Consider the following 27,349-nt stretch of genomic DNA (forward strand, 5'->3'; position numbering starts at 1 on the left):
TCCTTCTTTTTTTCTTTCACATATGCATCTACAGTCTGTAAGTCTGCTTGTTATCCTTGACTTTGTGATGAAAGAAAGGTCCTATTTTTTCATGTTTTTCGTACAGATATTCTTTAATGAACTTTTATTGAGCCAGAATCCTTAACTGGAAAGAATGGTGTTAACTTTGTTCTGCAAGTCTGTTTTGGTTTAAATAACTAGGCGTATGTACTTTGTTCTGCTTTGAGACTCAATTCTGTTTCACTGTCTTTTTGTTTATCCTTGTATCAATGCCAAATCTCTGAAGGTATTTAATACATGTCTTAGAATAAGGTAAAGTATGTTCAACTACCATGTGCCTTTCCAAGATTGCCTTGGCTATATTTGGTGCTTTGTATTTCCATATTTATTTTAGAACCAACTTAGGCATTTTTACAAAAACACTTGCGGGGATTTTAATTGTGGTTGCAACATATTTATATACAAATGTGGGGAAATTTTCAACTTTACATATTTATATTCTAATCAATAGAGTGTTTGCCTGTAGTTAATCAGGTATTCAGCAACTACTCTCAATAGCTTTATATCTTACTGTGTAGAGATCTTACCCAGATTTTATTAAATTTATTTTCAGTCATGTGGTGATTATAATGTTTCAGTCATGTGGTGAATTAAATATCATTGCTTTAAGCTTTATTTTTGAATTGTTTATATTTGATTAATAAAAATAAAGTTAAATTTACAAAGTAACCTTAAATCCATTACACCTGCTAAGTTTTTTAAAATTCTAGCAGCTTAATTGTAATCTTATAAAGTTTACTTTCTTTAACTAACAATGGACAATTACAAACCTCTATTCATTCTATTACCCATGTCTAATGTATTTGTTTTAATACCTGTACCATCATTCCAGTTGAAACCGCCTATATACAATCTCATCGGCTGCACTAGGATAATTCTACACTCTCTTATTTATTCTAATTTCCCAGCAACATAACAAACAGGCTTATATTTTTTAAATTATCTTAATTTTTTGTTGTTTTAGTTTAAAATATTTAGTGGCATCTATTACTGTTTTCAGCTGAATATGTTTTCTTTCTGGGTGTGTCCCCGAACAACCTCACACCTGGCTGGAGGCTTTGCCTTCACTGCCATACCAGGATGGTTACCACACAATACACAAGATGCCCAGGTAATTTGAATCTGAGTCAAACAGTAAATATTTTCATATATTATTCCATGGGCCATTATTGTATTTTAAAGTATTTGTTGTTTATCTAAAATAAAATTGCAACTAGACAATTCTGCCCCAAAGTAATCTTATGGAGTCCAGTAACAAATCCAATGAACTTGCCCACTTGGAACCAATTATTGATGCAGAAATGGACCTGTACTCTAAGATGGGACTAGATTCGCCCTGGACATTTTTCTACATGTGTCTATACCATACATACTTTTGTTTTTCTCTGTGATTTCCTTCTGTAGCATGGTATAAACCTTGATTTGCTTGTGGACATCATTATCTTAAGAAAGAAAATAAAATAGAGGAAAGTTGACCTGGGAGTTGGATATATATAGCAAGAAGGAGCGAGAGATGACTAATAGCTTCTGTGAGTGTTTTAATTTGGTTGTGGAAATAAAGACCAATCAAATGAGAACAAGCACAAGTTATTTATTCTGAACTCGTACCAAGGTAGTCAGAGCTTTCACTTGCATTTCAGCAGAGACTCAAAGGTAGGTAGAGAGGTGGGAAAGTTTTATAATGGGATAAAAGGAAGGCTTCAGTATGCCCAAGTTGGAGGCTGTTGGCATAGGGAAATGTAGGCAGGCTAACTAATAGCAGAGAATTGTAATGGCTAGGGTATTCATTGGGGTGCATATTTAGATATCCCTAGTTGTTTTTAAGTTGGAAGCAGGCACAAAAAAATAGGGAAGTTGCTAGTGACTCATGAAGTCTTGACTGTTAGGAGCCTGTTATTACAGGGATTATTGTCCTAGACTGTCAGTAGAGATAGCAATATGGCTGTCTGCAAAACTTACTGCAGGCTGGCCTCCTGGGCTGGTGACTTTAAATAAAGGGTTTCCTGGATAGGTAGATGCAGGTTATGGGGCAGAGTTCTATTTTTATATATGGTCTGGCTATTGTCCATTTGTGTATTCAATCTATCACAATAAGATATAAATCATAGACTTTTCAGTAATGTGAGTCTATACATTCTCCATACACTTAGTTTAAGATGTGTTTAAGTCAGCTGCCTGAAGAACTCTGACTAGTATGAAACCTTCCCCCACATTGTTCTTAGCATAAAGAACAAATTATCAACATGCCCTGTGGTCCCTTGAATAATTAGCTTCTGTCTCTCTAGTCTATTCCAGCATCACACTATCAGCAACTTACAGGTATTCAACTGCCATATTGACTTTCATTCAATTCCTGTAATAAATAGAATATTTTCCTTCCTCAGGGATTTTGCTTTTCAACTTTGTATTTCCAGGATTTCTGTACACACATGTGCTTCCCTTACTCAATTAATCACTATCATTTTGTAAGTTAACTCTTTCACTTTCTTGAGTTTTCAGAGTAAATCAGCTCTTCTTAAGAGAGCTTTTCACTGACCTTTAGGATAACTTCATATCCCTATTATACACTGATTCATAAACTTAAACTTCTCTGATAAATACCGCATCACACTTCTAATCAAAATATAAACTGTTCAATTGATTATTAAATTATTAAATATCTATCCATCCTGCTAAGGGTAAGGCATTTTGACATTTTGTTAACTGCTACCCCTTACACATAACTTGGCCAAAGATAATGATTAATATGTATTCATTAAATAAATGAATGTAAGTTTTTACATATATTTTCTTAAAGTACACAGATTAAATTATATGTCTCAAAATGTTTAACTGTATACTGGACCTCAGCAACTATAATTCCAATTAAGTATCAGACTATCAGCTGTAAAACACATATATTCCTTATATAGTAACTTGTTAAGTTGATAATGTGGAGGGTTTTGATATAAATATGAAATAATATTTAACAGAGAACTGAAGTATGTTCCGACTTTGACCTCTGTGTAATATATGTATATACATGCTGTTACTTTATAAATCAGTTTATCCGGGGCTTCTCCTATATATTTAGCAGTACAACAAAATCTCATACTTTGTTTTTCACATGTATATATTCAATTTTAAATTGAAATGTCCCTTCGATTATCAAAAATGTCTGACATTTCCTGGTTCTTTTCTATCACATTTCTATAATACCTTATTTTATATTTTATTTTTGACAATTTACTAACTCCTGGATATTTTTCTAGCTTGTTACCAAAATTCAATAATTCAGCACTTTTTGATGTTACATTGAAAGAAGAAAATGGACAGAGAAAGAAAAAGAAGGAGAAATAAATAGATACATCTACCGTTTTTTAACTGAATTATGTTGAATTATAATTTACAATAGAGCCAGGGAATGTATCCAATTATGCATGTGGAGGAAGATAATATAAATTCTGCTTATGCAACTTCTTGTCTGTTATTTAGTTCTGTGGTATGAGACTTATGGTGCTGTCTTATGTCCTATAATTATTTATAATTTATAAACATAGTCGTTTTCATTAATCTGAGTTTAAGGAAACTGATGCTAGAGTGAGAAAAAGGACATCTTATACTTTTCTCTTTTTTATATAATGGAGAAAAATCTATTTATTTGTATTAGAACTTGCACTGATCTTGACTCATGAGAAGTGATACTATGTCAAGTGGCAAAATAGTAACTAGTTATTGAATTTCCTAGTTCTTTAGTCATAGTTAAAGTAGTTCGTAAGCTAATTACAACAGAGACCATTAATAGCAACAATTGTAATTTATATGAAGTTCTAGTCTTCTCTTGATAAAATTCCCTTTGATGAGTAAAAAGAAAAAAGTACATGACATTTTGCCACAGAAAAGTTCATTGCTCTCCAGTTCCAATTAGAATGACATATAATTTGAACTGAATTGCTTAATGTGTTGTTCTAAAAAAAACAAAAAGGCATATAACCTAAGGTGACCATGATTTAGTAGTTCAGTGCCACAATCCACACAGAGAGCAGTAAAACTAGACATTTCCTGCCTGATGATGAGTAGTGATGTCATTCAGGGTAAATTATTGATTTCTTTTGATGCTGAAGTTTGAGAAGCACCATGTGTTTTAATGTTGACTAATATTAGCTTTGGGGGAAGTTTCCTAATTAAAGGCTCAGACAGTGAGCCTTAACATTTAGCAATAATAATAATGACAGCTCTAAGAAAGGAGAGGAAAACATAAAATATAATTTCATTATTTTTCACAGTGATCTATTCTTAATTATTGTTACCTTAGCTAATTACAACATGTACTCAAAGATGGTAATAAAAAATTAATCAGCAAGAACTGTATAAAAAACAAGAAAACAATCAGGGTAGGCTGACACAACATGAGAAAATGAGAACTTGACCTGGAAATTGAAAGATAAAAGAAAAAAAAAACCAGCAAGGCTTATTGAGTGAAAATGGCGAATGGAGAAACATAATAGCATATTGATCCTTAGTGACAGTTATAAAATTAATCACATAAAGTTAGTTTTATAATTTGTATAATTGAACTTTTATGTTCACAAAAAAAGAATGGATAACACTTTATTTAAACTAATAATGGCAACTTTGTTTTATCTATCTATATGTCTATCTATCTATCTATCTATCTATCTATATACATATATAATAGATGGATTTACATATTATCTCCTTACATAAATAGTTCAAATCTAATAGTAAGTAAAACAGCTGGCAGAATAGAAGGAAGGGTGAGGTAGAAATTTACAGAAAAGGGACCACAGATGGAACTCCTAGACTTCTACTGTGCAAAGAGATAGGACAGGTGGTCCTTTGAATCCTTCAGGCCCAGCTGCTCAGGACCTGATGGGGCAAGAAACTGGCAGTGGGAGGGAAGAAGCCCTCATCTCTTCAGCTTGCTCTTGAAAGGCAGTGGCATGGATCTTTTCACATAATCCATGGCAAAGATTGTTGGCTCTGGATTAGCAACAAAGCTAGGGAGAGTATCCTAAAGAGCTTCCTCTGACTCAGTCACCTTTCCATCAGAGAGCATGTATGATGGAAGCTGGGACATGTCTCACTGGGTAAAGCTACTGCCTAAGACAGGCATGAAGTCACACTGGGTAGAATGAGGGTGAAACAGTTCTAACATCATCAGAAACCAGAGGCAGAATTGGCAAAAGGGCAGAGTGGGCAAGAACAAGAGTGTTTGCTTTGTGGGCAAGCGGGCACATTTCTATGGTGCGAGGACTCAGACTACTGGCTGCTCAATCTTTCTCACTATCTTTTCCCCTGCAGACCATCAACATGTACATAATGAACATCTGAAAAGGCAATACTCGATAAAAAGTTGGGTCATCCCCAGGTCCTTTTGTCCAGGGCGGTGGGGCAGATTTGTCATGGCTTTCTGTGCTTTATTAACTGTTTCAAAAGCAAAGCTTAATTCAACTTTTAATTATAATAGCACTTTTATATTTTTAATACATTTCAAATAATTTTTATCTCTGAAGAGATGTTATGAATCTGACAAAAATAATCCTTTATATATATAGGGATAATTTTTGTGTTTTATAGAAAATAGACTATTACATCCAAAAATGCATTTCAACATTAAAAGATTATAGGTATAACAATGTTAAACATTCCAATGCTGTCGTGTTATCTTTGGAGTTATTATCCCTGAGAAAATTATTTTTAAAGTGGTCACTTAAATAGGAAAACTCTAACTTTGAAAGTAATGAATAAATTTTTCTTTAACAAAAAATTGGAAATATTTTTTCTTTTAGTTTTGTACTTTTTAAAGGAAATGAACATATACAAAGGTATGTAAACAATGTCAAAAAGTTTTGATGAGTTTATCAGTTAAATAACCTCTGAGCAAATTCAAATAAGTAGTCATCCTCCCAACTCATTGATAATTTTTATTGGATTGAATAAGTTAAACCTATGGTTTTGTAAATCTTATTCAAAGGACATGGCACAAAAACAATCCTACTTTAACTTTTCCTGTGTTACCATTTTCCTAGTTCAATGTTACTTTTCAAAGCAAACCCAAAAACAAATTTCAGGTTGTAATGTGTACAAAAGAAATTAATGTAAGAAAAGTGTTTTTTTAACATTTTTATTGAGCATATTCATATGTTAGCTGAAAATGCTAAGATTGCCATGAAGCATCAGATTCACTATTCAAGCTGCAAACAGATATATCTCATATTCCAGGAAATTACTGCCTCTGGGTTAAAGAGTTAATTTTCAAATTTCATGGTTACTATATCAAATTAATGAGATATGGTAGAAGAACAAGAGAAGGGAAAATATTAGAATACAACACAGAAAATTTGTGTTTGTGGCAGAGTAAGAAGGTGTGTGCATGAGATAGAGAACTGGTTTACAATATGTTGGGTTTCATATGTTTGTTTTTATTTTGTTCTGTTTGGTTTTAATGTGAGCCTTGGTGAAAATATTTCAAAAGCCTATGATATAAACTGGTTTAAAAAGATTAATTATAGAAATTTCTCAGGGATTGTTCTTCAGAAATCAGATTTGTTTGCTTGTTCTTTTCTGTAGATTTTTTTTTTAAAGAATGTGGATAATTTTTTGCCTATATTGTTGACAAGGTCAACTTCTTTGTAATAGGCCGGTAAGTTTAGTGACTTCTCACAGGCTTTAACCATTTTGTTTCTATGATACTAACTGTATATTCACATTAGAAGAATAATGTATATTCAGATAATTATATACTTAAATTAGGTCCTCTTAGGAGAGAAGTAAAGAAAATTTGGTGTTTAGTTTTCAGCAATAAATGATAGGAAAGAGCTGGAAAATACATTAACATTAAAAGGAAAAACTTACTCACATTTGGGAGTATGTTTTTATCTCAATGGTCCCACATTAGTCAAATGTCACCACAGTAGAAACACAGTGGCATGACATCTGCAGTGAAGAGCAGAGTGCCTTGCTACAATGGTTCCAGTGGTTTAATTCTTACACAGTACATAGCTCTGGATTTTGTCTTTTGTTTAGAAAATGTGATAGGTAAACATTTTTAAATCACCTGAAATGTAGGCTCTAAGAATGGGATTATTTGGCTGTAATAGGCCTTTATTTTTCCAAAGAAGGAGATAAAATATAACTTTAATTATCTTGTTCAGAATCTATACATTGAGAATTATGTCAATATTTTAGTCCATCACCTGGGAAATCATTAATATTTTACAGCTTCTAAATATTATTATATTTTTGTAATGTTTAAAATATTTTGATGCTTAATAGAACAAAGTAAACTTTAAACTCTGCAAACAATGTGGGCGAATAAGAAAACACGTTTTGGAATGATGCAAATTCTTCTTAAGAGCAATTAAGTAATTAAAGACTAGAAAGCAAAAGAGATACAAAGAATAGTAGTAGAATAGAAAGAATATACAAGGCCACAAAAAATATATTTGCTAAAAATCCTAGTTAGACAAGTGTGGTTGACTAAATAGCACCCCTGAAAACCGGAACTCTGCCAAAATAACTAATTAATGCTCAGTACAAATTAACTAATGAGTGCTCAGTACATTTGGAGGAAACCAAAGTCAATGTTTCTTCTGGTGAATCGCACTTTCGTAAGAAAGCTTTCTCCTTTAAGGGCTAGCTCTAAACATTGACTAGTAAAAATTGTAAGAGCCCTTCTTTGCAACCAGACAGGTCTATGTTCATGTTCTGTTCTATATAAAAAAAGGATAACAATACACTAATTGCTGTACATGGGAGCTCAATTAAATGGTACATCTAGAAAGTCCCTAGTAAAGATACTGACGTAAAGTAACAACTTGTCTGCACCTGAAATATACTACTGCAACTTAGTTGTATTTCTAATGTTCCTGTTCTTTGCCATTCAACCCTTCAATAAATCAATATGTTGTACAATATTCTGGCTAGGTTGTCAGTGTTACTCTCTTTTATTTTTTCCAACAGTACCAAGACAGGACATTATTACTAAAATAAACCTGATACAATTAGAACATTGTTAATTTCCTGTTTAGAGTAAAAAAGTAAACTAAAAATTAGGAATTTCTAGATAGAAATTGGATTAAAAGCATTCATCAAAGAAACTGAAGAGTCATACTGTTTTTATAAGATTATCCCAAGATTGCGATTTTTCATAAAATTTACCACTATAGATGCTGTTCTGGGAGCTTAAAAATGTGTGACTGATCTTTATGTGCAATATGGGAAATATAAAAAAAAGACTGGAAACCTAGACAGCTAAGTGAAAAGATCTTTTTTTTCCTTGAAAGTTATAGAAAAGTTTCTCTTTTCTAGTTTATGAAAACATTTATACTCCCTTTTCTTTATTCATTTATTTTTGCCTCCCAACATGTGGCTTCACAGTATGCTTGTTAGTGTAGAAAGATGTCTGATAAACCCTTTCTGGGGTATGAGGGGAGAATCTTTAATTAAGAACCAAATATAAACAGTCTGTCTGTCAATATTTGAGGTGCACTATTCAAAAGAGTTCATAATTAGGTCCCTGGGGACCATGAAGCATTATGCTATTATTTTCCAAAAACATTATATTCACCTAATTTTTTTCTATCCAGTTTTAGTATTTTTATTATTTTGCATGATGTAACACTGAACTTTTAACATTTTGAGCCCTTTCTAAAACTTTGCCTTTTGTGTTTTCTCTTTTCATTGCAAGTGTTCCTCTGTGCACAAATGTATAATTCTCTCCAATTAGTAAACAAACAACTCTCCTCTGCTTTCCTGGATTAAAGAGAAACCTGATAAACCTCAGCATAAAATACACATATATTTTATTCACAATTTTTGGTCACATTTAATACAGTTTAGTGATACAATCTTTGTTAAAATAGCATGTCGACATAGTCTGAATTGAACCACTTTCCTTTAAAAGCAGTTTATATTAGAAGTTCAAAAGCTGAAATAAAATTCAGGATGAAATTCTCATTTAAACTGTATTTTTCCCTTGGAGATTTTTTTTTTTTAATTGCATGGGTGTCACTGCCAATGTAATGCTTGAAAATGTTATTGCTTCTGGGAACAACAGTATAAATGCTGATGACCTGCAACTCCTCAAGCCATTACTCTAATGCAGCTGTTGCTAGTTCAGCAAAGTTTGAAAATATGTTTCTACTAATCCAATTCCACATTTGTTTACATCACATGCTTGTGGATATTGGCTTGGATAATACTTCTATGGTTAACACATTTCTGTGTTCACAATATAAAATTAGAGCAGTCCAAAATATGTCCACTACACACATGAAGAATACGCCATGTACTTTGTACACATTTTCCACATCAGTGTTTCTTAATTTTATTCCCTGAATGTGTAACATATTTTATTATGAGAATCATTTTTGAGGGATGCAAGTAAAATTGTCTTCAGAAAACCTCAACTGAAATACACAGTAAAAATTTGCTTCTCATTTTCTAACTAAGAAATCTAATGATCTTTCGTCATCCTTATGTTCTTCAATTTTGTATAATATTTCTACCAACTAACATTTTCCACTTTCAGTGAATAACTTTTTCTGTCTGCCTTTCTCCCTCTTTATCTTTTTTTATTTCTCTATTTGTTAGTTGGCTAACTGACTTCTCAGACTTTGCATTCCTCCCTTCTTCCATCATAATTATTTGTATTCTCTGTATGGCTGTGTTCTATGACCATTTTATTACTACATTTCATGGTAATGTCCCACATTAACACAATGCTGATTTTCAACACAGAGCATCTTACTTCCCAAGGTTTATCATCATCTCTGGAAAATTTCCCAAATCCAAGTTCTGCATCCCCAAATCTCTTGTGATAGTCTGTGTGATTTTATTTTCTAGGATCTTACGTTGCCATATGGAGAGAAATCCGAGGCTCTTCTTTATATTTCACTTTCCTTAGACCTTACATAAATTATTAACCAACTTCTGCTAAACCTATCTTTTTTATTGGTGCCTATAATTTCAATTTTGTATTCCCACTGCAACCATCTTCAGTCAAGTCATCAGTTTTTTTCTCTTGTATGGTTGTTTTTATTGGCATATAACATACTTCCCTTCAAAATGTAATGGCAAAAATTATTTGCTTCCTCTTCATTTCTCAAATCATGGACAGGCTTATTCTCTGCCACACTCTTGGCTCTGAGTGAAAAAAGATTTTCCTGAGACATATGGTTATGGGAGAAAGTGGATTCCTAAAAAAATAATAAAAAATAAACCAAACTTTGTTGTAAAACAAAAGGTACAGTAAATGAACCCTTAATAGGCAATTAGCGGTGGATAATATTGCTGTCCATTTCCCTGTCATGATGATCAGGAAATGAAATTTAACTAAATTAATTAAACTACACATGAAAACGACCAACTATATTTTCTTGACTTTGTAAGCCTTCTGAAGAATGAGTATGATCTTCAACAATGACTAATATTGAGGGAAAAATATAATGTGGTATTTTATGTATCTGTGATTTTTTATGGAAAAAATATACAATGTACATGTACATATATGTGAAATTTTACCTCCTTAAAGATTTCTGCTTCTACCTTCTGAGAGCATTGACTTCAAGAAATATAGTTGGGAAGATGTGAATAACACATTCTTTCACTCTGGCTTCCCCATATGCATATAGTATTTGATATTAGTGATGCAGTATTTTTTATTCCTTAGTTCAGCTAAAATCCAGGTTATTATCTCACGACAGGAATAGTTAGGCATGCAGACATATTTAAAGATGAGGAGGGTGGAATTTATTAAGCAAAAGGAAAGCTCTCAAGAAAAAGAGGGGTTCTGCAAGCAGGTTTCCACCTCACAAAGTTGAATACCAGACCACCAAACATGAGCTGAAGAGGCTAGGTTCCTTGTACATAAGGCACCCCATTCTTCCAGTGCACATGTGGGCTTTTAGTCTGAAGTGCTCCCCATTGAGTTATTTCCCTTACTGCACATGTGTTAAGGGATGGGATGTTTCACCATGTTCATGTTTAGGGAAGCTCCCTGTGCTCAATGACCTGGGGGGTTAGAGGTTCTCCAGGGACCCTTCCTTATCTGTCTAGGCATTTGACTGTCTTCTGCCTCTATCATTCTCCACTCTGAAGAAGTACATCTAACTGCCATTAGGATAAGGATAAGGACAATGACCAGTCTTAACTGCTTCCTACTGACGGGGTGCTGTTTCGGGAAAATGGCAGTCAGGTCTCCCTCGGAGGCCTATCTAAGGGTCCCAGGTAAAAGGAGGTAATTATTAGAAGCTCTGGTTGCATGACTTTTTGGATTTCAATGGCCTAAATATGAGAAGAGACAAACCGATTTATTAGAAGAAATGTATCAAAATGAAACAAGGGGTGGGTGGGTAAGGATAGCTCAAAAATCCCGAGACTGCCATCATGCCCAGATAACCTGGTGGCCGTAGTAACACCTGTAAGGTTAGTGTCCATGGGGCTTGGCTTTGGTTAGCTCTCTTGGTCTTATTTTCCCAAAAAATAAACCTTTGGGTTATGGGCACCCTATTTATTCCTATCACCTGGCAGAATTTGTAGGATAATTGTCCAGAACTAGAATATTGAACCAGATTTCTGCATTACCCATCCCTTTTGTTTCTTCTGAGCGGCGGCCAGAGATCACTGGTTGGTTCACAGGAATAAACAGGGTTAGTCTAAAATGTAGGCCAAAAACTTAAAAACAACTAATGAGTCTAGAATTTAATGACAAATGTATAAGTTTAGAAACATAATTTCTCTCTCTTCAGTCCTCATTTTTGTTAAAAACAAATCATGATAGGACTGAGTAGTTTGCAAAATAAACTTTAGTCTTATACCTGGCCTATTTATTTGCATAAAGTGCAGTAAAAATAATTATTTTTACATAGGCCTTTTAAATTGACTTTGATAGAAGTCTATTCTACAAGGAACATCAGATAAGACCCTTCAAAGCCAAGCCCAGCAATGGGATTGTACCCTCAAATACTTTTGAGTTGGGTAAATTCTCTCTTCTTGAGGTCCCACAAACATGGGGTGGCTGGGTCTGTTAGAGAGTCACATTCTTTGCTCATACAGGTTAGGAACCCAGTACAGACTGTGTAGACAAGGTATGAGGCCACTTTTCCCTAGAGGCTTGTATTGGCTCTACAAATGAAATTTGATTCCTTAAAGGGAAACACACCCTTTGAGCCAAATCTTTGGTAAAACAACCAATTCCTCCAGTTGTATACTGTTGCCAAAGAAAATGAATTCTTACTGCACTGATGCAAATAACTATATTGCCATGAGTTCAGAATACTCACAGATAATTTCCAAATTCTAAAGGAACCAGGCATAGACAAGCAAATATGCTCCAAATTTTGCTCACAGGAGTATACCTTACTCAATTATTAAGGACTGTAAGTAACTCAAAATAAAAGTTCCCTGGACTCTGAAAAACAAAACAAAGAAAAGTAAAAAAAAAAAAAAAGATTATCTCAGGTTTTTATTAGTTCAGTCCATTCAGTTAACTCTTGTTCTGCTTGATATTAATGAAAATTTCAGCTCTTCATGAGTCCTGTGTGTTTTTCCTTTATTCCAATGTCAAAATCTCCAAAGTTACCAGAAACCTGTATTTGAGAGTACCTGTCAAAGTTCTATAGCTGATTATAAACCATCTTTTGAAGAGGATAAAGACAAGACAACAGTTGTCTGCAACTAACAAAAATGTTCAAGGTAGTTACAGTCAAAAACACAATTGACAAAGAAATTTGTTTATCTCTGTGGTTTACAATAACTTAACACCCTTAATTGTGATTGATAGCATATACTCAGACATTAGAATTTTAGAAATCCTATATAATTTTGGAACATATATGAATATTACTTACTAAAATATAACCTGAAGGGTATTAAACATCATTCTGGCAATCCGAAGTACCTAAACACGTTAGGTAATCTTGTTTACTTCTTTTCTGTATGCTCCAGGTGTTCAGGATGCATTTGAAAGTGGGACAGACTGAAGATGAATGGCTACTCATCTAGAAAGAGGGGAACTGGGCATCCCTATTTCCTTTCTCTTCCTAGTGAATACGTAGAATACATGAGGGAGAGAAGGAAAAAGCATCCTCTTTCCTTCTTCCATTCTTATATCCCTGAGTCTCAGCAACCTCAACAGGGTGTTGCCCATGGGTGCCAATGTGGTTTTTCACCCATGCCAACAGAGGGCCTGATGGGTGCAATTATCCACATTTACCCATGTGCTGCCTTTCTCCCTGCTGTCAATAGCCTTACAGTTTCCTAGACCTCATTTATGCCATAGATACTAGCATGACCTTTATCCATGAAATTGGAGACTTGGTTTAATCAGCAGGAATTAGCCATGCTCAGCTGTGCTGTACCTTTTAACTTCTGTTGTTGTCCACCTCTGGATCCCTCAGATTCAGTTTTCTTTCTTAGGGCTTTGACCTGAGCTTGGAATTGAGTTTGAGACAAAAGAACTGCCTCAGCAGAGTGCATGGACTCATCAAGTCCCAGGTGTCTCTCATCAGACTGCAGCCAGCAGCCAGCGGTGTTGCTCCTTTGCTGCCTTCTCAAACATGGGAGATAAAAGATGTCTTATGAATTGGTGTCCTGGTCTAATAAGACACCTTCCAAAAGAAAAAAAAAAAAAACCTCCGGTATAGAGAAGAGGGCTGTGTCATTATGTTGGTGCAAGAGTAATCATGGTCCCTGCCACTCTTATTAATAGAAAAAAAGCACAACTACTTTCTTACCTACTCAACAACTCCTGACCTGGTAGGGAAAAGAAAAAAAACACAGCTTAAACGCAGGGCTGTGTTAACTGATGACAGGGTGGAGAGAATTAAAAAATAAACAAACAAACAACCAAAAAAAAAAAAAAAAAACAGCTTAAGTACAGAGCTACGTTAACTGCTGACAGGTTGGAGAAAAAAAAAAGATGCCTGGGGAAGAAATCTCTTATTCTTATGCAAATGAGTTTATTCAACAGGAAGAGAAACTTTTAATTGCTGTCATACTGAGCTGGATCCTTCAGGTGGGAGAGGGGAAGACATCTTAGACAGTGATGGGAAATGCTGACCAGCTGCCCACGTGGGGCATGGGTCCCCAAGGCCATCCTGGGTTCTGGGCAGTGGCAGTGGCAGTGGCAGTGGCTGTGGTTCATTCATGCCCTGTGTAGCCATTGGACTCTGCATGTACATGTGGCAAGAAAAACCATGTTTCACAGCTGGAAAGGAAAGGGAGTGGGAGCTATCCCTTGCCCATCTGTCCAGTGTATGCACCTGTGGCCATTGGGGTTGGGGTAGAACACCCCAAATATTGTAAAAGAAAAGACAGTGTCATTATATTCCCAAAAAAGAAGGAAAATGCCATAGAAAAGACTGGGTTGGATCAAGGCCAACATTACCGAACCCTGAGAGGGACAGGGGTAGAAGGGTGCAGTTTCTCCCACCCTCAGAAAATGTCTGTGAGTGAGAAAGCTCAGAAACAAAAGAGAAAGAGATTTTGGGATCCACATTTTACTCACCCTTCCTCATGTCCCCATATGGGCCACCAAAATGATGCAAGATTTTTTGCTCCTTAGTTCAGCTAAAATCTGGGTTCTTGTCTCATGCCCAGAAAAAATTAGGCACATGGACACCTTGAAAGGTAAGGAGGGCGCAGTTTATTAAGGAAAACGAAAGCTCTCAACAAAAAGAGGGGTCCTGCAGGGGGTTATCCACCTCACAAAACTGAATACCAGCCCACCACACATGAGCTGAAGAGGCTAGGCTCCTCCCCAGCATAAGGTGCAAATTCCTGGTGGCTTCACCCCATTCTTCCAGTGCGCATGTGGGCCCTTAGTCTGAGCCACTCCACAATGATGTATTTCCCTTACTGCAAATGTGTAAAGGGACAGAATTTTTCAACGTGAGCATGTTTAGGTAAGCCCTGTGTGCACCATTACGTGGATGGCATTTGGCTGTCTCTTGCTTCTATCACTAGTTCAACTCTTCCTTTCCTTAATTCTTTACAGGAATTGCTCTATGCAATCAGCCAGTTAAGTCTGGCTATTGCTGGTCATTTAAAGACTTAAGAATGGGATTTAGAGAGCATTTATAGTGGGCTGTCTTGGCACACACCTGTGGTCCCAGCTACTCAGGAGGCTGAGGCAGGAGAATTGCCTCCCTTGAGGTGGAGGTCACGGTGAGCTGAGATCATGTCACTGCACCCCAGCAGCCTGGGCAACAGAATGAGACACTGTCTCAAAAACACACACACACACATACACACACACACACACACACACACACAGAGAGAATATTTTATTTCAGCCAGGAACTGTTATAAAATATTAAGTAGTGCTTTGGACTGGACAATATTGAAACATATGTCAGTACCTTCATTCCTTGGTATTTTTGTTCCTGGTTTCACCACAGCCATATCATTACTTTGCCACTTTGTTACCACTTTCATTCCTAAAGCACTCTCTTCTCCATATTCCTCTGGAATAAATAATGATTGCAACATACCTTGGACTGTCACTGTAGTTTGCCAGCTAGCAATTTGTTTACTTCCTAATATTGTGGCTTCTGTAAGGGTATTTTTAGTAGGACTTGCTGTTATATCTCAGTTAAATACATAAAAGTGATAGCTTTTAATTATTGATTTTCTTTTGGGTTTTCTTCTGTATGAGTTAAACGGTCAAGCCTAAATTCCCACATAAATCATACCATATTTCAGTCTTAAAGATATTTAATGGTTATTCATCTTTACATTCAGTATGTATACTTAGTAAGCTATATAATGAATGAAAAATGAGTATAAATAAAACTAAAATGAGTATATATAGATGTAATAAACTGAAATAAACTAAAAATAAAATACTATATATACATTCATTACTGTGTGTATATATGTATATACATTATATATTATATATAATTATATACACTATATGAGTGTGTATAGATATATATTTTTTGATTTTTATTTTATTTTAGTGTATCTGTTACTAAAATCATCTTTTATTTCATTTAATTTCATTTTAGTGTATACACAGACATTTAGTGTCTCATACCTTTTAGTGTATATATAGACATTCAGTGTCTTATACTTTTAGTGTGTGTATATATACGCTAAATGTCTATATATACAATAAATGTGTGTGTATGTGTGTGTATATGTCTATAGTTAATAATAGCTAACTAAGTGCAAGGCCCTGGTCTAGTCACTTTTTCTCTTTACAATAAGCTCAATGAGGTTAAAAATAATTTTAAGGCCCAATTACTGTGCAGAATTGAGTCCATAACTGGCCTTTGCCACTATTGAGATTATAGTATAATGGAAGAGACTAATAATAAGAAGAAATTTAAGGTGTTATGTTAAAGAGGCTCATAATGCAGTGAAACCTCTTTTAGGTGAAATTGACTCGGTCAAGGAGGATAGGAAAGTCTTCCTTGAAAATGAGATGGTGTATCATGCTATGAGGATGCATATGTTTTAATTTAGATGAAAGGAAAGATAGTTCCTGGGGCCATCTAGAATTGTGCTGGAGATTGGGAGACTGAAAGTATGTAGGCAGACTAGATAGCAGGTTAAGGGGGATGTCTACCTGACAAATGACAGTAGTTCAGACCAACAGAGAATGATGTGGAAAATTCTGAGGAGTAGTTGAGTGTGAAAGGTAATCTGGGGGCTCAGACGGCAGGGATTTCATGAGTGTCAAAAACTCCAGTAGAAAAGCACCTCCCAATCTCCTTAACTCAGTCCTTAGGAACTGATAAATCGGTGTCTCTTTCCTGTTAACTAGTTATTCTTTCTTACTTATCTCCATATCAATCAACTAATTTAAAGGTTTGCATTCCACTGTGAAATGTTTGCTTTGTGATATTCTCAGTTTTTCCTTAGAGCCTAATGTGTCTTATTCTTGGTAAGTTCTCAATGTTCCTTGAACTAAATTGAATGTTACTTTATTTTTTATCAAAGCATCATTATTGCTATTGGCCAAAAAGCATGGCTTGAAAGAATCGTGATAATCATTCTTTCATCTCTAGAGTCCTGTGGGTTATGATACAAATCCAAATGAGGGGGAATCTATGACTATGAATACATGTTTTGATAAACTATCTAAGCCCCTAAGCTGTACTAGGACTTGGAATCAGCCTAAGGACATTCAGCAAATTATCTAGACATGAGATGGCTTGACCATCTTGAACCAATTAATTGTCCCTAAGTGTTGCATAGTATGATTAAATCATATTAAGCCACAAGATAGTTGTTAGTTCTTCTTTTTACATATATTCAGTTGATAGCATTCCTGTGTTATCTTTAAAAGGATTCTTTCATAATTCATGTTTAATGACGTCCCACAATCTTTTACAAGATTACTGAGGGAGATACTAATGGAAGTACCAAATCTACAATTGGATAGTAGATGAGTTTATTTATTAAGTACTCAAGGCTAAAATTTTGATGAGAAAGAACATGGCAAGTTAAAACACCATTCAGATTGTAATATTATTATTTCCTCTACATATATAGAGAGCCATTGATATCTAGAAAAAAATTATTACTGTCTATGTTTTATCATGCCAGAAAAAATAATAAATGTTTGCTTTTTAAAATATACATTTGGCCCATATATTGAAATAGACTTCATTAGGTCTTAAATTTTAGTAGTAGATTAAATATAATGCTGCCTGATACCAAAATAGCAGCTGACATACTACTTAGCATTTTCTTATTGCAGGATGGCAAAACTCACAGAAATTAATACGATATCTTAGGTATTCTGGGCTTTTTCATAATTCACATAGAAAGCCCATGATTATTCCTTGCTAAATTGGAGATAAAGAAGAATAGTATTTATATAATAACTATTAACAGAATGAAATGACTTTGAAATTTAATTGAAAGACTCAGTATTGCAATTTAATAAGTTTTGTGAAGTGTTCAGAAATCAATATTTGAGATGTTTATTTGTTGTCTCTAAAATAGCTTTAAAATATATCTTAAATTATTAATAGCAATATGGGCAATTTCCCAAATGTTTGTATATTGTGTTAATTAATTATCAGTAATGAACTATGGCAGCCATATAAAAAGTTTTATACTGTGGCACAATTCTGATCTCCAAAATATGCCATGTTAAACCCAAGTTTCTAATCTGGCTATTAATTTTATGTTTTAAATTCTGCTTTTAAGCTAATTCTTAATAGCAAACAAATTATTTAACTGCATTTTTTTACTTCTGTTAGATGCTTTAAACATGAAATGAAATATTTTGTTCTGCATGTAGGTAGATAATATCTACTTGCATGCACGTCAATAATAAATATTAGCTACCTATTTTCTAATGTGACACACTTAATTTTGTCAATCTGGTTTGATATCTTCACTGTTCAGTTAATTATTTTCCTGGAATCTTAACTTCTTAGACATTTGATGAAAATGATTAATTTTTCCTTCACTAACCCACAAACACAATAATATTTTCATCAATACTCAACTACAAATTTGAAATCTATGTTTTCTCTGATTTCTAAATGAACAATAGAAGATAACAGGTTCTGATAGAATTCACAATCTCATAAATATCTTCACCATTTTTCCTAAATATGGAGCATCTGAATTTACTAGGCTGTTTTTTCTTCTCTCAATTTCTGGTTTTAAGCTCTCAAGCCATTCATGAGGAAAGAAATGGGGAGGGTCAAGGGATGGTGGTCACTTCCTAGACATTGAAGTCCAACTCGCCTGAGGATACATCCTTTCCTGCCAATACTGGCTTTTTAAAATTGGGGAAACCTTCTTCATGTTTAACACTTCAGTATTTTCCTCTCTAAAATGCAGAAAATATCTGGCTTGAAGTATTGTTGTGAGGATTAGAGGTAATTTATTTTCATATGCTTAGCAAAATGCGGGGCTAAGAGAAAGTGCTCACTAAATGCTTGTTTTCTGTGTGTGTTTGTTTTCTTAAGAAGCTCTTCCACCTTGGAAATCACTCACAGTTTTATTGCCATTTTGGAGCAAATTTAATAATATATGTGTATGATGAAAGAATCCACTTTAACAGCTGTCTTCATTTTAAGCACAACTAATTGGGAAAGATCATGAATAATATTGCTAGTCAGAAAGCAGTGTGTTAATGCTGCTGTACGTATGCCATAGTGGCAGAATGGTATTTAGTATTCAGTGTGGAGAAGGCAGCTGTGGGGATTGCTGAAAAAAGGTTTTTTTGAAGTTACTGTTTCCATGTAAGGCAAGATAATTATTCCCAAGTCTTAAATACCTTTGAAATATAATTTTAAGAAAGCATTTATTATTTTGAATGCAAGAGCAAATGTACCTTATGTTCTTTTACTTTTTAAAAATATTAAAATAAACTATTATATACTTTATTGTCATTTCTTTAAAAAGATTTTGGACATTTGGTTGGATAAAACACCACAAAAATTAAAATAAAGAATTTTAAAAATGGAAATACTGATATAATAAACAATCACAGTTATGATTCAATTTCAAAAGTTGTTCTTGATTGAATTAATATTTTTTTCATTTTCCCCCTTCAATGTAAAAATAATTTTTCATTTCTAAAGGTTTTAAGTTGGGTTTCAAAATACAGTGACAAACTTCCCTGTTGGTCATTGAATTTGGGAGATCATCCAAACTGAAAACAAAGAATTATAGTTTAGACCTGATAAGTAAAATGAATGGAACAGTATTCTGTTTGAAATAAAAACTAATCCCTTTGTTTTGCCTTTCAGAGGAGGAACATTTCATCATGATAATTCGATGTACTTTGACATATATTTTGAAATAACAATTTATGTTTCTTGAAATCAATATGCTCACTGAAATCATCATACATTTTAAGGAAATGTTTTGAATTATATACAAATATGGTGAACTTGCTGTTTTATAATTTGTCAATGTTGGCTATTTTCATATTTATTGTTTTTAAGAACATTGAAGTTTCAGAGCTCATTTCGGCTTTTTATTTTAAGGTTATATATTTGGAGAAAGGGAGAAGAGAAATCTGATTAAAGAGTCTGTAACATTGGCCGGGCGGGGTGGCTCATGCCTGTAATCCCAGCACTTTGGGAGGCCAAGGCAGGCGGATCACAAGGTTAGGAGTTTCAGAGTGGCCCAGCCAATATGGTGAAACCCCATCTCTACTAAAAATACAAAAATTAGCCAGGCATGGTGGTGCGCACCTGTAGTCCCAGCTACTCAGGAGGCCGAGGCAGGAGAATCACCTGAACCTGGGAGGTGGAGCTTGCAGTGAGCCGAGATCACGCCACTGCACTCCAGCCTGGGCGACAGAAAGAGGATCCGTCTCAAAAAAAAAAAAAAAAAAAAAAAAAGTCTATAACACATTAGTCATCCTGTGACTCCTTTACTCACTCAAAGTTCAATAATTATATTTTTAGTGTTTGTGTAAGTGTTCTTAAACAATTCCTATGTTCATATTCACTTCCTCACACCAAATTGCATGGTCTTTAATTTTATCTCTATCAATGGAATTTCTAATCATAGTGATTAGATATTGTTGACATGGTAATGCATCCAATAACTATCATTTTCATTTTCTCACTAAGTAAATCCATTAGCAATATAGACAGAATTTTTGCTATTTTTACTTTTTTATTTTTTTACTTTGTAAATTATCATTATTGAAATATAACATATGTAAGATGTACTCGTCTTAATTGTGGAGTACCATTTGTTTTGACAAATGCTTTTGATAAATAACAATCACCATAACAATGAAGATATAGGATGTTTTCACTGTGACAAAACGTTTACTTTGGAGTCAGTCCTCCACATCTCAGACTCAAGCCACCAAAGATCTGTTTTTTTGTTGTTAATTTATCATAATTTTGATTATTCTAAGATTTCATATAAATAGAATAAAGTAGTATTTGTTAATTTGCATAAGGATCCTTTGACTCAGAATAATGCTGCTGAGATTAATTCATGTTATTGAATATATCTCTAAGTTTTTTTTTTAAATTTCTTAGTTTTGCTCCATATTACAAATACACTGGATGATGTTCTCTCATTCATCAATTGGTGAACATACAGTTTGTCTTTCCCCAGTTTGGGGCTATTATTATAAACATCTGCATTCAAGACATAGAGTAACTATTTTTTTTTTTTTGACCTGTTCTGAATTAATGATTCTTTATTTTTAAATGACAAAGCTTTTCTAATAGTCTCATTTCACTTAATTTTTTTCCAATTGACACAACAATTATATAGATGAATAGGGTACATTGTGGTGTTTTGATACACATGATCAAATTAAGGTATTTAGCATAATTCATAAATATATCATTTCTTTCTGGTGATAATATGTAAAATACTCTCTTCTAGCTATTTTGAAATGTACAGTACAATATTATTAACAATAGTCACCTTACTGAGCAGTAGAACACCAGAGCCTATTCGTCCTGTCTAACTGTAACTTTGTACCTGGTGACCAATCTCTTCCTCTCCCGTCCTGTCCTCTTCTACCCTTCTCAGCTTCTCATAATCACTGTTCTACTCACTCCTTCTATTTCAAGTTCTTTAGATTCCCTATGTGAGTGGGATCATTTAGTATTTGTCTTTCTCTGTCTGGCTAACTTCATTCAACATAATGTCCTCCAAGTTTGTTCATGTTGCCAAAAATGAGGACTTCCATTTATTTTTATGGCTGAACAGTATTCCTTTGTGCATACTTACCACATTTTCTTTATCTATTGATATTTAGGTTGATTTAATATCTTGGGTATTGTGAACAGTGCTGCAATGAACATGGAAATGCAGATATCTCTTTGACACACTGATATCATTTCCTTTGAATATGTAGCAGGATTGCTGCATCATATGGTAGTTCTATTTTTAATTTTAGAGAAACTTCCCTACTGTTTCCTATAATGGCTGCACTAATTTACATTTCCACCAAAAGTGTACAAGAATTTATTTTTCTCCACATTTGTGCCAGTATTTGATTTGAGCAATTTTAATGGCACCTTTTTGAAGAAAAGATTTTAATTTTAAGAAAATATGTGTATCATTTTGAATAATTTCTCACACAGACTTGGAGGACATATTGATAATGGATGTATCTGAAAAAAAATGGTCTTAGAACATGTGAAAAAAGCTTACAACTAAATTATAAATCATCAATAAATCCATAACGCACCTTTACATTTCCTTAGCTCTTTCAAAGGGCAGAAGTTTCTTTTTTTGTATGCATGTAATATCATAAAACTTTGCGTATTTTAAGGTAACTAAACTTTTCTCCTATGTCAGATTCTAGAAGGTATATCTTCATCATTTTCATTTAGATTTATACACAATATCTTATTAATTTTGTGTATTATAAGTAGAACAATTGATTTTCATTTTGCTCCAAGTGGATATTGATTTGCTCTAGCAATATTTGTTTAAAACCCTTACCTTAGTACTTACAAGTTGACTATATTTTGTGGGTCTATTTCTGGACCATTTATCCTGTTACACTGTCTTATGCATAAGCTTATACCAAACACATACTGCCTTGACTACTGAAACTTAATTTCAAGTCTTAAAATTGAGTAATTACTCCAACTTTTTCCTTTTTTCCTAAAAGTTTTTGACTACTCTGGTTGTTTCTATTATAAGTTTACACATTACTTTTAGAATCAATTTGTCAATTTCTACAAAATTGAGTTGGGGCAGATATTACTGACATCTAAAATATATATTTAATCTTGGAGAATGTTTTCCAGAATGGTGGCATGAGAAGCTGCATGGAGCCTCTCTCCAACCAAACAACCATCACTACACATTAATATCATAAAACAAATTAAAATATCTAGAAATCCTATTGTTCTACAGAAAATGAAGAAACATTTATTCAAGAAATACACTAAATTGGGAAAGAGCTTCCAGAGTCTATGTCACTTGAGCCAAGACCTGTTCTCTTTTGCCACAGCTCAGTATGATGAACCTCCTCTATGGGTTCATGCAGACAAGAACAAAGGCCTCACTCTGTACACAGGTTTCATTCTAGTACTATGACAAGTCCCTGGGAAAGACAGGCCACCAAGATTTCTCACATTCCCCCAGTTTTAAATTTCAGAACCTTATAGGAAGAAAAAACAGCTGTGAATTCTGGGGCTTCCTACCTCTATCCAGCCCCCATTTTTCCATGAAAGCTCTACCCCAGGCATGGTAGGCAAATAATACTAGAGTGCTAATTGCCCTCTCACATTCTCATTTTAAAGGTGGATGGCTCATGCCAGAATAGAAAAGCCAAGAGTTAAGAGGCCACTGCCCCAATTCAGCACTCTTCTTATAAAACAGGGTTGCCACTCTGAGATAAGTATGCCACTATCCCCATGCTCAGCTCTGGAATGGTGGTACAGAGGTTTTGCTCAGGGGAGATACAAACATGAAAACCGTAAGCTCCAAAGTCCTCAGTAAAGGAACTGTGTTTATTTGAAGATCATGGAGCAATTCAGACCTAAGTGTGGTGTGGAAAATGGTAAGTGTTTTGTTGATAAACAATTAAAAGGAGGCTTATAGCAACATGAGGTTTGAGAGCTAAACCTTAAACTGTTTAGACACTTAACAGAGACAAGCAGGGAAAGAAATAGATGAGAAGAGCCCTGCTGGGATCTGAAAGAGAATAGACCTAATGTTTATTTCTGCAAAGAGGACTGCATTTAATTGGATCAGTCTGTTGGGCAATTTATTTCCCCAGAGTATTATTATTATTATTAAAAACAATAGGGAACAATCAACTGGAAATTAGTTATGGCTGTCAGTTGGGTGTGATAGCAACAAGAGAGACACCGTTACAAATAAATCAGAGAAACAAACAACCCAAAAGAGTTCTGCTAAAACCACTCTCATCCCAAGGAAATGCGTGCATGCTCAAGGCTGTGCCTTCTGAGGAAGAACATCAGAGGCTGCATAGTCTGGAGAAGTAACTGATATAGTCCCTCCAAGAAACTGAAAGTATAAACAGTCACCAAAAATAATATGTCTTGGAGAAAGGAGGGTCAGTGTGTAGAGTTACTACAAAGCAGTATTTAAAGGGCCAATTGTCAACAAAAATTTATAACAAATACAAAAAGAAAAAACTTGAAATGTATAAACCATACACAAGGAAAAAAATTAAACAGTCAACCATAACTATCACCGTGAAGTCCTAGTTGTCAAATTTAACAGACAAATGAATATCTCAGAAAGCTATTATATGTAAATTAACTAAAAGGAGCCATACTTAGGGAAGTAAAGAAAGGTACAATGGCAATGTGCAATTAAATGGAGTATATTAACAAAGAGTTGGGAATGATAAAGAAGAACTAAATTAGAACTCCACAGTAATAAAATTTTAAAAAATAATAAAATAAAAAAATTATTAGAGAGGATTAATAGTAGAATGTACTTGTAGAAGAAAAAAACAGCAAAGATTAAGATAGATTAATAGAAACTAAACAGTCTTAACAACAAAGAGAAAAATAAACCAAAGAGTATGAAACAGGGCCTTCGCAAAAATGTGGTCCTTCATTAAGCACACTAATATAGCTGTGCTTGGTGTTTCATAAAGAATGAACAGAGCAATAGATCGGAACAAGTATTCAAATAAATAAAAGCAGAAAATGCACATCTGATGAAAAACATTCATTGGCATACCTAAGAAGTTCAATGATCTCCAAGCAAGGCAAAAAGATGCAAACTCAGATATATCTGAGTGTGGAAATATTGAAAGTGAAAGGCAAAGAAAACATCTTGAAAGCACGAAGTCAAAAATCACTGATTGCATAAAAGTTAGCCCAATAAAATTTACAACTGACATCTCATCAGAAATAATGGAAGCTACAAAAGGTTTTAAGCTGACACACAAAGTTTGGGGAAAAAAAACCAGAAAAACTATATTTCAAAAATGGGAGCAAAATAGAAACACAACCAAAGTTTGTTGCCAGCAGATCTGCCTTACAAAAAATACTTGATAAGATTATTTAGGCTAAAATAAAATGATTCAAGACTGATCAATTCCATATAAGAAAAAAAAAAAAGTAGCTCAACACTGGTAAAGGCAATTATGTAATTATGAAAGACAGTGTAAAGGTATATTTATTCCTTCTATCTTTAACCAATTTGGAGAACAAATGTATAAACTAATTCATATGGAATTTTATTATTAAGTTTATAATAGATAGACACACAACATATTTAGCAAAAACAGCACAAAGAAGGTGGTGGGAGTAAAACTGAATTGAAGTGAAGAAATGACAATGTTTGCGATATTGACTCAAATATGCCTGAAGAAATTAAGAGAAACAAAAAAAGTAAATATTAAAAGTAAATTTTGAAAAGTATTGTTTCTAATTTGAGCTTCTTTAAATGGCATACAATTTTTTAAAGTAATAATCATAACAATGTAGTTTTGAATTTGCAATGAATACGTAAGTTTTATATATATAAATAATTTCAGTATCAGAAGAGGGAAAAAGACATAGATCTATATAGGATTAACATTTCTGCATTTCATTGGAATTACATTAGCATAAAACTAAAACAGAAACTGATAATTTACCATGTATATTTTAAGCTAAAGATTAACCTCTAAGAAAAAGATTGAAACAAACACAGTGAAATATAATTTAAGAAATTAAAATGACACAACAGGATATATTATTTTAAGAAATAATAAAGCAGTAAAATAATAGAGGAACAAAAATTGTATAAAGGTACCACCAAGAGTCAACCCTGCTGTAAACTGTGGACTTTGAGTGATAATAATGTGTTTATGTAGGTTCATCAATTTTAACAATTGTGCCACTCTGGTGAAAGATATTTATAATGGCAGAGGTATGCTTGTGTGGGAGTACCAGGTATATGGGCATCTCTGTATCTTCCTCTTGGTTTTGCAGTGAAACCTACAACCTCTATAAAAAATAAAGTATTTTTAAAATAACATGAGGTGTGTAGAAATCAAAAATAAAAATAGCAAACTAAACTCACATATATCAATAACATTAAATGCAAATGGTTTAAGAAATACAGTAAAAAGTAAAGATTTTGAGATTGTTTTAAACAACAAATAAAAAACAGAATATGTTTCAACCTTGTGCTACAGGAGCCACACTTCAGATTTAATGATACAAAGATGTTCTAGGTAAAAGGCTAGGAAAATGCATAATATGCAACATGGAGCCAAAAGAAACCAAGGCTGGGCACAATGGCTCATGCGTATAATCCATGCGCTTTGGGAAGCTGAGGTGGATGGATCACATGAGCTCACCAGTTCTAGACCAGCCTGGGGAACATGGCAACACCCCATCTCTACCAAAAACACAAATATTAGCCAGGAATAGTGGTGCGCACCTGTTGTTTCAGCTACTTGGGAGGCTGAGGTGTGGGGATCACTGGAGCCTGGGAGATGGAGGTTGCAGGGAGCCCAGATTGCATCACTGTGCTTCAGCCTGAGTGACAGAGCAAGACCCATTCTCAAATAAACAAACAAACAAACAAATAAGTGAATAAATAAACCCAAGGAAATCTGAAGTAGCTGTACTTACATAAGAGCCTTAAAGATGAAGATTATTACTTGAGCAAAGAAAAACATCTTATAATGAAAAAAGATACATTTATCAACAAACTTACACATCCTTAGCAATAGAACTCCATAATACATAAGGCAAAACTGACATAAATAAAGGGTAAAAAGGACAAGGTAACAATAGTAATTACAGACTTCAATAATAATACAGGCATACCTCCTTTTATAGAATTTGATTAATTGTGCATCACAGATGTTGCATTTTTCAAAAATCATTTTGTAGCAACCCCTGCATCAAGCAAGTCTATCAGAGCCAATTTTCCAACAGCACGTGCTCATTTTCTACATGTATTAGTCTGTTCTCATACTGCTAATAAAGACATACCTGAGACTGGATAATTTATAAAGGAAAGAGGTTTAATTGACTCACAGCTCCACAGGATGGAGGAGGCCTCAAAAAACTTACAATCATGGTGGAAGGGGAAGCAAACACATCCTTTTTCACGTGGTGACTGGAAGGAGAAGTGCCAAGCCAAAAGGGGGAAAAGATCCTTATAAAATGATGAGCTCTTACGAGAATTCACTCACTATCATGAGAACAGTATGAGGGTAACTGCTCCCATGATTAAATTACCCCCATCAGGTTCCTCCTGCAACATGTGGGGATTATTCAAGAAGACATTTCAGTGGGGACAAAGCCAAACCATATCATTCTGCCTCTGGCCCCTTTCAAATCACATGTTCTTACATTTAAAGATACAATTATGCTCTTCCAACAGT

Source organism: Symphalangus syndactylus, chromosome 15 (genome assembly GCF_028878055.3).
Source record: "Symphalangus syndactylus isolate Jambi chromosome 15, NHGRI_mSymSyn1-v2.1_pri, whole genome shotgun sequence".
In the NCBI taxonomy this organism is placed as follows: domain Eukaryota; kingdom Metazoa; phylum Chordata; class Mammalia; order Primates; family Hylobatidae; genus Symphalangus; species Symphalangus syndactylus.